Source organism: Uranotaenia lowii, chromosome 2, assembly GCF_029784155.1.
Source record: "Uranotaenia lowii strain MFRU-FL chromosome 2, ASM2978415v1, whole genome shotgun sequence".
In the NCBI taxonomy this organism is placed as follows: Eukaryota; Metazoa; Arthropoda; class Insecta; order Diptera; family Culicidae; genus Uranotaenia; species Uranotaenia lowii.
Genome location: NC_073692.1, coordinates 198,763,607 through 198,776,170, shown reverse-complemented (window position 1 = coordinate 198,776,170; position 12,564 = coordinate 198,763,607). Strand labels below are relative to the sequence as shown.

Here is a 12,564-nt window from a genome sequence, read left to right as displayed (position 1 = left end):
ACTTCATTTCAAGCTTATTTGAATTTTCTGGATGATTTAATGTGCAAAAATTTCTTCTTCCATACAAATTTCCATACAAAATTGAATCACGTTGCGCTAACTCAGGAATCAACCAAATCATCTTAAATTTTACACTGATGCTTGGTGACCCAAAAGGCATCGAAAAAACATATGGGAGCAAAAAGTCATTTTTTGCAGCGGTCTACTGTGCATTTGTCATGTAGGTCACATATCTTGCAACAAATTGGCGGAATTTGAATGATCTAAAACATCATGGTTTTTGAATAAATGGTGTTAGTCTTTATAATTTTGAATGTTTTCTAAATGTACTCTTTTTGGCGTAGCAGCATATGGTAACCCTAATTGTGTTGAAAATTTGCACATGAGTGTTTTGAAAGACGAGCAATTCCAGGTGTCAAATTTTGTGTAAGGGGTCAGCCAAAGGGGTCGTCCATATTAACTGTTCGCTGTTTTTGCGATATTGACGTTATTATACATTGTAATAAGATGAAAATTGGTACACGATAGTTTTGAGTGACGTGCAATCGATTTGAGGTATCAAATTCAATGTAAGGTACCGGCAAAAGGGGTCGTTCATATTAACTTTTCAATATCTTAGTGATATTGACGTTTTAACACATCGGATTGGGATGAAAATTTGCACATTGAAGTTGTTATATGATAGTTTAATGGCATTGCGGTGAACTTTTTACTACGAAAATTCTTTTATAGAAGAATTACAGACTGAAGTTGAGGGACAAAAAATTGATTTCACTTAACCAAATTAAAGTTAGGGGTCGCCCAAAGGGGTCGTCCATATTAAAAATTCACTGTTAATGCGATATTGTCGTTATTATAGATCGGATTCAGATGAAAATTTGTACACGAAAGTTTTAAGGGACGGGCAATCGATTTCAGGTATCAAATTCAGTGTAAGGGGGCACCAAAGGGGGTCGTCCATATAAACCTTTTTTATATTTTTACAATATCTTCATTATAATACATCGGATTGGGATGAAAATTTGCAAACGGTAGTTTTCAGGGACGGGCAATCGAGTTCAAATGTCAAATGTTTTGCCAGGGGTCGACGGAATGGGTCGTCCATATTGATTAACTTTTCACTGTTTTAAGCAATACTGACGTTATTATACAATGGATTGCTTTGAAAATTTGCACACAGGAGTTTTGAGGGAAGGAAATCGAATTCAGTTATCAAAGATTGTAGAAGATGTCACCGAAAGGGGTTTAACTTTTTGGCAATAATAGCGTTATGCAACGATCGAGTCGAAATGTATACACGGGGGTTTCAAATTTAGTAGCAGACGACAGAAAAAGTGATCGTCCAATATTTTTGCAATTACTTAACAATGAATTTTGAAGTGCATCTGAAAAATGCTTGACAATTGACAACTGTTAATGACATATTCCAAGTTGAATGCGAAACGGCGTTCGTATATGATCAGCTAGTGTATGCATAAAAATCGACTCTTTTCGTATGGTGATACGAAAACATCTAAGACAGATAATTGAGTTCTGTAAATTTACCATAGAAGGTAGCTAACTTGTTATAAAAATCTTCAACACTACGAGTGATCATCCGGTAGTTAATCGGAACATTCAAAACGGAGGAAAAAATCACCCGTGTTGTGATGTTTTTAAACTCTTTCTTCTGCTTATTTATAAACTCCTTCCAGTTCTTGGGCTTGAGCTTGGTAACAACTACGGTCCACCTGCGACCCTTCCGGGCCAATGGCATAATGGTTGCACTCCGTGATTGGTTGTAGATAATCAACATTGCACAATGAACCAAATGAAAGATGCTGGGAACAAACAACACATTCTCATTGTTCAATTTTGAGAATCTCTATCTTTATTATGAACCAATAACGACGCCGGCCAAGTTCATGTAGACGATAGGAGTAAAGGAAGTGCAGCACATGTCATGATTTGTTTTGCAGAGACCAGCTGTACGCCATCTCTCCACAAATCACATGCTGATTATTAGGGGGTAAGGATAATGTGGCATGGAATATCACCTTGGTAGGCGATTGGCTACTTGAAGGCAATGTAATCCTAAGCTCCTAAACTTCCCAAGTTTCCTTATGAAACTTCTGAAAAATCTTCAAAAGGCCTTAATAAGTGATACTAAACATGTAAGTTCGGCAGATTTTGAAAAAAAAAATCGAACTAAATCATATTATTTTCAAGTTTTATATTCAGAGTTTCCACTTTCATGGTTAATTTAATTACGACAATCGTTTGTTCCTAAGCTTAAACAAATTGGCATAATCAACTCTAATTATATCCAAAAGCATTTGTCATTTGATAACTTTGACAAAAAAAAAAACAGATGATTTCTCTAGATTCAAATTTAAAATAAAATTATGTTAGCATCTTTTAGCTTTATATTACTGTACGTAAATACGTAACTTGATCAAACTATGTCGAATATATCCATTATATAATTACGGCGATTACCCTTTCAATTCATCTTTTGATCTCTTTTCAATAAATCGTTCTTGATCAGTATTAATAAATTCAAATGGATTTAATAAACGGAAAGATGCTTAGCTCTTGATAGAAGATATTTAAATTCTTGGGCATTCCAAAATTTATAACAATTACATTTGATAAATGTTATACATTTTGGTAGGAGAAAATTTTTTCGCTGCTTATTGCACTAAGGGGTACTTCTGTTCCCACCTATTTGTGGACGCCTTCCAGTTCTCCAGTCAATCAAAATGATTGACATGGATCTTACGTACAGGTTTGCTGAGAAACTTTCGTTGCAACGTAGCTGGGGACATTAAGTGATCTCGCCAACCTTAGTATCACTTTGATACGTAGCGTCTTATAGTCGCTTTATGGAGCAGGCCAACGCCAGATCCAGCCATAAAAATGCATGTTTCCTAGAGTCTAGCAAAGGGGTATGTTCGGGAATCAAAACCTTGGGGCTGAAATCGTTCCTTGACCTACAAGAAGACTCCATGCCAAAATCTTTTTGGGTTAACCCTAAGAGGTCGCTGAACATTGTTAAATGACTTTCGCTCAGTTTTTTTTATTTATGATTCTTCTATATAATTTATATCATATGTGATGTAATTTTACAGATTTTTTGGTAGTTTGTAGCTCTTTTCTACCCTTAATAACGGAATTAGGAAAACTAAACTTGTAGAGAAATCGGTGCATGAGCATAAAAGTTAAAGCCAAAAATGTGCAGTGCAAACTGCAATATCCACTTTTTTGGCTTTAACTTTTATGCACATGCACCGATTTCTCTACATGTTTAGTTTTCCTAATTCCGTTATTAAGGGTAGAAAAGAGCTACACACTACCAAAAAAGCTGTAAAATTACATCACATATGATATAAATTATGTAGAAAAATCATAAATGATAGAATTTTAAACTAGGAAATCGTGTCTGTGTTATGTAATATTAAAGTTATTCAAATTTAGTGCTGCTAAAGACTCAATTTGTCTCGATTAGGTAAATTAACAATAGAAAATCACATTCCATGTTATGTAATGTTAGTGGATTTCATTTCAAGTGCTTTTAAGGATTCGTTTTTTTTTGCAGTGTAATGTCTGTCTCATGTTTCCGCCATATTGAATGTTCCGTTTAATTGCCGGAAAGTCACTCTCAGCGTCACAGTTTTTTTTTGCAAGTAAGCTTGCAATAAATGACTGGTATTGATGACTAATGCGTGTATGTCAAAAAATGATTATTTCAAATAATTATAAAAAAAAACTCTAAACACATTATCAATCTTATTAGAAAATCATATTAAATGGTTATGGGTATTTAATATGGGTTCACGGTTTCACTTCGATTTTGTCGTAGTAGATATTTTAGTTTTTCAACATGTTGCATATAAATTATACCTGATATTGTAGATTTTCAAGTAATTTTTCTATAAATAGAGCAATTTACCATGTGTGCAAGGATCCACCGCCACTCATCCAAAATCAACTTTTTGCATGCTAATGGTAAACTATAAAGGTTTTTATAGATTCAAAACAAAATTTGTGTTATACATATACATGATTTTTCACTATGGGTGCAAATATTGGACTTTTTTTAAATTTTTAAAAAGCATTTTGAGAAATCTTTAGTTTTGTTTTTTTCATTCCTGGAAAAGAAATATTTAAATCATATCTTGAAATATTAAATTTATTTATTTATTATTAAAAAACAGGTTTTTTCAATCGTATTTTTATCTGATAAGATGGTAATTGAATCATCATCCAAGAAATTGGAGAACGGTTACCATGGACCGAGTGAATTTTAGGAATTATGTGCATCAAATTTTGTCGTGCGATTGAAAACAGTGAAAACTAGAATAATGAATCAACATTGTTAAATTTACATGTTTTCTTGATTTGTTATCTACGAACGACGAAGAGTGTTGTCAAATCAAGGAAGTTACACCGCTGATACGGAACGAAGCGCATCATAAAGCAATGTCGATAAGTGTCAATGTGAATAAATAAACTTCAATACGAAGATACACCGCAAGCCCAGGAAATCAAGGTAAAGATCGATATGAAACATATAAATGAGGTCGCTGTTTCTCAATCACTGTTAGAAGTTGAATGGAGTACGATCTTTATGGCCGCCGAAGATTTTACATATGAAATAGCTAATGCACATGCACGCCCTATGCTAGAATTCTTGAGCAGTCTTGGGGTTTTTGATAACATAAGTGAAAGTTATCGTTCGGTTGAATGTGCTCTAGATTTCAACATTTTGTTATTCTACACTGTCGTTTATGGCTTATTGCTGAATCATTGTAGAACAACTAAATTAAAATCAACTAGCTCTAGATACCCCGAATGGTTCAGTGCTGAAACAATTCGTCTTCTGAAAGAGAAACGAAAGAAGCATAACAGATACCGTAGAAGTAAATCTCAAGTTGACATAAATGCATATAAAGTAGCGGTGAATGCAATCAAAAGCTTGCACAGAGCCCAACGTTGCATATACCTGAAAAATATACAGAGAAATATTCAATATTCAAATGAACCGAAACGTTTTTGGACGTATGTTAACTCCAAGTGCAAATCAAATTTAATACCAACAAATATATCGTATAAAACTAAAAAAGCAGGTAATTTGGAAGAGGCTTCAGAATTATTCGCCGATTATTTTCGAAATGTGTACTGTTCGAATAATACTCAAACTGATCAGCCATATGTTTTTCCGGAGGAAGTTTTTCCTGAGCTAACAGTATCGATAACAGATATTAGAAGGAAAATTTTAATGCTCGACGAATTCAAAGGCAGTGGTCCTGACGGGATACGGAATTCGCTCATTGAAAAGTGTGTCAATGGACTTCTAGAACCCTTACATCGCCTGTTTTCTGACTTACTCCAAGAAGGAAGATCTCGCATATTGAACCGATCCATAAAAGCTCTTCCAAGCTATCTGTCGAAAATTATCGAGGAGTTGCAATTTTCTCTGCCATACCGAAACTTTTCGAAAGTATCGTCTACGACCAAATGTATCCATGGTTGGAAAAAAAATGTCGCCAGTTCAACACGGTTTTCTTAAAAAAACAATCAACTATAACAAATCACGGAGAGTTTGTATCGAGAATTTCGATATGGATGATGCAAGGATTGCAAGTCGACGCTATTTTTACTGATATGTCAACAGCATTTGATGTGATCGAAATCAGCGCCCTGCTATCCGTGCTCAGCAAAAATGAATTGCCTATACTTGCGTTAAATGGATACATTCATACTTAATTGAAAGAATTCAATATGTAAAGCTGGGGAATGTCAGATCCGGTGCATTCTCGATCAGCAGTGGTGTGCCACAAGGAAGTCACTTGGGACTCCTTCTCTTCATCACTGTTATGAACGAGTTCTCCGAGGTACTGCAGGATGTTTTTGTGCTGATATACGCTGATAAACCCGAAGGATTGCTCGATTCTGCAAAACCGATTTTCGAACTGTTGCAGAACCTATGGATTGAAGTTGAACGTCTCAAAATGCAGTATTATATCGTTTTCTCGAAAACTAATGAACATCATGTTGCGTTGCAACTTATTTTATATCTATATTTTTATTCTATTTTGGCAATCTCAAGGTAAAAGTTTCTAGGTAGCAAATGAGGAAGCGGCCCTGTTGTTACGGATTGAACTTCACGATCCGACATCAAGAGGGCTACCAAAAGTAAAGATGGCTAGTCGAAGTAGCGTCTATTTCAACCGTTAAGAAGAAATGCTTGAATTTCGCGCGCGATCTACAAGCATTGTCTTGGCAAAAACCCGAAGCCAACCTCATAGGGGGAGGCAATCGGGAAGCCTTCTTGCTAGCTGGTGACCCGGGGGTCGCTCTCTTAGACTCCAGACGCTGATCGGAAAAGTCGCTCGTTGAAATCGAAATATCGTATTTTTTGAAACTCGTAGTCGTTGTTGAAGTGGAAGTTGTGTGGCCGTATTGGAAAACCCAAAAGTCGTTGAGGCTGGCAATCTCCGACGCTGTTGTTCCGCGCATTCGGTTCGGTCTAAACGGGGAGTCGGTTAGTGGAAGTGCCTACTGGTTGTCGAACCTGGTCCTTGGAGGCCAGTTGAAGGTCCGCGCTAAGACGCTGAACGTGAGGAATCGGCGCGTCATCGGTAAGTCCTTTTTGCTTTTGAATTTCATTTGCTATTTCTTTATTTTTCCCTTGAGATTGCCAAACCTTCAACACGAGATTCGCGCAAATTTAAATTGTCCCCCCCTGGGGTAAGAGTCCGGGCTAATTAAATCTATGGCCGTTGGCACATCTACATTTAGTGGATGGCGCTTAAGTGCCGACGGTAAATTTTGCGCCTTTTAAATCTTGTTGGTTAATTTCCAAATCTTGCTAGTTAATTTCCAATACGTAGCAATCATGTATGACTATCGCCTTGAAAACAGCTTGATTATCACTAGAAAGACCTCTGTAAAGGATCTTGGAGAAGAGATAGACAAAGAACTGAATTTCATGAAACACATCGAGCAGGTAGTAGCCAAAGCTAACTCTATGTTTGGAATGGTCAGTAGAGTCTGCCATGAGTTGAATGACCCTTACAATCGTCTCAATTTATGTTGGATTAGTTTGGACCACAATCGAGTACGCCAGTGTTGTTTGGCAACCCTACTGCAATGGCCACGTTAACAGATTGGAGAGAGTTCAAAAGAAATTTCTCAAATACGCACTGAGGAATCTTGGATGGCAAGAGGAACTGTCGGATTACCGAGCCCTGTGCATGCTGGTAGGGTTGGATTCGCTAGAAAACCGCAGGAAGTCAAACGATGCATTATTTTTCATGGATTTGACAAGTGGAAGTTTTTATTCGCCGTACATGCTTTCACAAATATCCCCCAACGAAGGACGCAGTAGTCTACGCAGCGTAAGGCCTTTCCAGTTTTTAAACCGGATACAGAATTACGCGAGAAACGAACCAATGTACAGGATGATGGAACTTTACAACGCATACGTAGAAGAAATCTTTGGATTGATATCTAGAAACCAAATCAAAGATAGTATTAAGAAGTGTTTTATATAAAATAAAAAATATGGTCGATGTTCATTTTTAAGTTTTAATTAAGATCAAAGGCTTTAGCCTAGGATCATCAATAAAGGTTAAACGTTGATTTGTTTTTTCTTGAAAAGTTTTTCAATTGGCCAATATTGCATTTTAAAAATATTTTGTGTTCTAAAGCAAGTTGAAAACTTTTTCACTCTATATAATTTACAACGGCGAATTTGCAACCATTCCGTGTATCCACGTTGAAATATCTTAGTGCCAATGTGGTCTAGCAGATAGACTGACGCGAGTCTGGTCTTGGAATGCCAGGCGTACTGGGTTCGATTCTCGATATCAGCAAGGAAACTTTTGGGTTCGAACCCCATAAGTGGCCGACAGGTAAGATGTGTTTCCTCTTATAATTGACTATATAATAAGAATGTTCAGTCAGTTGCCAGCTGACCAGGTATATAAACGGGTGCCGGAATAGCTGTAAGTTAACTTGCATTGGAAATTTGTCGAACCTAATAATCTAAGAATGCATGTGAACACATAATTAGGCAGAAACTGCGGTGAATCCGTGCACCCATGGTGGATAACCAACATATAAAAAATATTCCGTGCACCCAATTATTCAGTTTCATAGCTAATGTCTTCAAATTTGAATAAAAGAGTACACGATTAACAATTATCATATTATATCATATCATATCATATCATATCATATCATATCATATCATATCATCATATCATTAACATATTTATCATCAAAAATTACTCAATTACTCGAATGGACATGTATTAAAGCTAACATAACTTTTACAAATCTGGATGAAATTTCGCCAAATTTTGACAGAAAGTTTGATTATAGTTGAGCAATAAAACAGACCGAAAAAATTGGGAGTCTAGTGCTTGAAGTGCCTTACAGCGGTCAATCCGAGAACTTTTTCTAAAAATCTTTATGACTTCGCATCGAAAATGAATAATTTTCTCACTTCTGCGCACCATAAATCAACAAGAGCTCATTGTCTTGAATGTAGATTGCAAATGAAATTAAAAGCAAGCGAAAATTTTTTTTTATCTTGTTTGAGTTATAGGGTTGTGAATTTTACCAGTCATTTTGACTGGTCACGGTCGCTTATTAAAAGAGCTGGTGAAATAAAAAATACACAGTTTTGTGGAGATTCAAAACTCATGAAAAATCGTATTTTTTGCGAATTTTTAAATCGAAGTATTTAAATATATTCAACAAACAAAGTGTAAAACCAGTCATTTATTTTTAACTGGTGACAGCATGAATTATGAAAAAAATAAAGTTTGTTCGGTATAAAAAGTTTTTTTATCAAAAGTTTATATTAAAAAAAAACTAATTCTTAATCAATAGTTGTAATAATTGTAGGGTTTAAAAATATAGTTTTTTTTAAATTAATACTGCATCAGGATAAAGCAGGTAAAATTCCGTAAAATTTACCTACATATGTTTGGTTGCATTTGTTTTTGTATAGGATTTAGATTTTTTTTTTAATTTTTACCGGAAACCAGGGAAATATCTAAGATTAAATTTTGTTTACAATTTTTCTCAAGTTCCGTACAAATTTTCGAAATTTACAAAACAGAAATCAATTTAAAAAATGTTAATTCCTTAATTTTGTTTTTAGCATATTGTATTTTTTTTTTTGCATTGTTACTAGATTTTTTTAAAGAGAAAAGACTAGTGTGTTTGAAACGTTACCATATTTTTGTCTCTATCCAGATTATTCTTTAGTCTTCGTCAAAATTCGAGCCAGAATAAGTGTTCCTTTTTTTCCAGAAATAACAATTTTATTCATTGAACCATTCTGTACTCTGCACGTGTGTTCGTCCTATTTAAAACAATATCTGTGATTTATGTTAATTTCAGATTTGGCTCCAGAGGAAATAAAGCAGCAAGTAGTGGTCATGTTCCAGCGCCAGTTGATGTTCAATATTAAAGGAACATAATCGTTTCGACCAGGCTGCGCCTCAGATTAGCGTCCAAGCGACGGCATCTTCCCGGGAACGAGTTGCAAATTTCCGCTAGTGGAGTGCGGCATACATGAAAGTGGTCCAGTGAAATCGATACATAAGCCAAGGAATCGCGTAGTGAGGGAAAAGAGTTTTATGCGAAGATTAAGGCTTGGGGAAATGTTTTGAGTGGAGGGTATTAGATGTGGAGTTACGTGAAGCAATAAAAAGGAAGTGTGGCCATGTATTGAGGATGTAATTGTATCAAATTGGATTTATGTCCAGTCTTGTGAGCAAGGTGAAGTGATTGATGGGTCTGCAATAAATTTACTGCAAATAATCAAATCGAATAATTGCCGGATGCTGTGAGGGAGGAATAAAGATGCGCCGTTATTGCAGTTAAAACAACTATCCTGAATTGAATAAATTTTGGAAACGGTTGTGGAAACGGTAAGTAAAAAAGGAGTATGATCCGGAACCAAAGCTTGTGTAATTTTTCCTTAATTTTATGGTAGAAAATTGGTATGAAACTTAATCTTTTGGTAACAATCTTCTTGACTGGCCACTTGGTCATGATTGGGAAATAAATTTTCAACTGACTGATGTTTCTAGTTTTAGTAAAAATAAGATTTAATTTGAATTTAAATAGATCAATTCGATTTGCATATAAATATCCACTTGCTTTATATGATTTGATTTGATCTTAGCTAGACCCTTAAAAAACAAAAGACATCAACGCTCAATGCAACGACGAACCCCAAAAGTCAACCTTTGTCCAGCCTTCTTTGTTGCAAAATGATTTTTCCCTCCATTTCGTCGTCTGACGAATGACCAATGCGAGGAACTTGTTTGGTGAGTTTGTTGATTTGTTTTTTTTTTTACCAGAAAAACTGTCGCGTTCTGCTTTTTATTGGCTCAAAATCATTGCAAATTCGCGAGGCCCATAACTAAAAGCGTCATAATGTAAACACTTGTAAAAGTAAAATGCAGCGTAACGGGTTTTTCGTGCCTCCGTCTTCGTTGATGGATCAGGAGCTTTTTCGTTTTCCTTTTTAACGGTGGAACTGATCTCGAAAGTTTACCTTTGGTGGATTTTCTTTTCAGGAAAAAAAATCGAGTTCATCAATCTTGATTTTTTTACCGGGGCGCGTTTAATTCAATTTAATACTTTTCATCACAGCGATCAGTGACTTAAGTTTTGATCCCATTAGGGTGATATGTCAAAAGGGCGTTTAAGATTTCAAAAACCAAAAGCAACCAATCAATCATCTAGAGATGATGAAAAATTGATTCGCTCAATCGATGATTAATCCATCGAATTTACTTTCTACAACAAAACGGTAGGGCAGTTGAATATTTATTCCGAAATCATTGTGAATGAAGAGTACATTTTACGATAAGCATCTTAAATTATAATTTTGTTTTCAAAGCTAATTATTTCACTTTCGACCACAGAGGGTCATAAACTCTGGAAAGAAAAATGAAAGGTTCTTTCCTCGGAGCATCAACAGTGCATTAAAGTGACAGCTTTCGATGGCCATCACTTTCCAACAGTTTTACTTTGAAGTTCATTCTTTCTTTGTATTTGAACTTCGAGGTAAACGAGTGAGGGTTTGCTCGCTCAAAATGTGTTAATTTTATCGGTGCTGTTAGCTTGCTTCCGGGATTAATCTCGATCATCTTGGTTGGGTTTAACGTTTATTTTGAATCAAGACTGGCAGTGTCGTTTATGTTGCTCAGAAGCGAGTTATTTATTTGAGCAAAAATGGTTATTTAGTGTTTAGAAATTTGAAATAGGGTGGCCACAACTATTTTATTTTTAAATTCTCGTTTTTCCCGGTTTTATCGGTCATATATTGAATGTTTTGATTGTCTAATTTAGTCAAAATATAGTATAATTTTCAACTTGTTTCATTAATTGTGTTGTTTTTTCATACTCATATCGTGAACAAAATCATCATTTTAAAATTTATCTCCTGTGTCAAAACGGAAAGAACCCATAATCAATGGTGAATATTGAAATCCTATCTATTTAGACGCAGTATTCAGATGATCCCATCTTCCACCGCTTGTTTTTTGCTCTTGAAATTGTTAGGTATTGTACAAATTTATCGATTTTTTCATAAAATTTTGTTAACTTTATTAATCCCCCCTTCCAATTTTTCCAAAAATAACGAGTGACAAAAGAAGACTTTGGAACTTACATATTTCAGCTAAAAACAAGGCATAAGACCACCACTTTCCGGGGGGTTAACATCACCACCACAATTTTCCGAATATTTTTTAAGCGCATTTTTTTTTATATAGAGTTCAATAAAGTTTTTTTCATTTTAAAAATCCAGAAATTTCAAAAACAAATTTAACTAGCATTGTTTTGAATCATTTCAAAGTTCTCACTACAGAATCATGAAAACACGATCTCAATTTTGAAATCTGTTTTCAAAGTTGAAAAATAATGTGTAAAATAAATGATGTAAATAAACAAAGATATTTGTATTTATTTAAATAAGAATTTCAAGTTCGGAATGAATATTAAAAAAAATATTTCCAAAAAGAATTATTTTTTTAAATTTATGATATTAAAATCAGAAGTTTCTTTAACCATAAAAAATAAGAAACATTGTTTGTTTAATTTAAAAGCGTATTTTAAATTTTATTAAAAATTTTGCAGCTTAAATTGGTAAAATCTTTAATTTAAGTATATTATTTAAAAACAACTCAATAATAAATTCAGAACTCATGAATTTGAAGATCAAGATGAACCTTTGATATATGATTTTAGAAATTAAAGATAATTTTCTTCAATCAGTGATTCAGGGTACAGTTGTATCGAACTTTTGGGCTGAATAAAAACCAAACTGTTTATTTGCCGAATATTCAGATCATCAAATAATTGCGCCTAGTTTTCAGCCAAATAATTTTGAAAGAAATTAGAAAAATATACAATGGACATTTGTTGACAGTAGCCAGCAAAGTTTAAACAAAACCTTGTACCTAAGTATTTCTTACAGCTTTGTAATGCAGGAAAATGTGTATAATCCACAGGCTGTAAGAAATACTTACAATGGTTTGTTTAAACTTT

The 12,564-nt window shown here is 34.6% G+C and overlaps 1 protein-coding gene across 1 annotated transcript in view; it reads left to right on the top strand.

The window, feature by feature from the left end:
- The window catches only part of LOC129742248 (myosin-G heavy chain), a 513,355-nt gene that overhangs the window by 28,396 nt on the left and 472,395 nt on the right, over positions 1–12,564 (top strand). Inside the window, exon 2 of the mRNA XM_055734123.1 lies at positions 9,400–9,932. The gene's annotated coding sequence lies outside the window, so the exon portion shown is untranslated. The remainder of the gene's footprint in view (positions 1–9,399; positions 9,933–12,564) is intronic.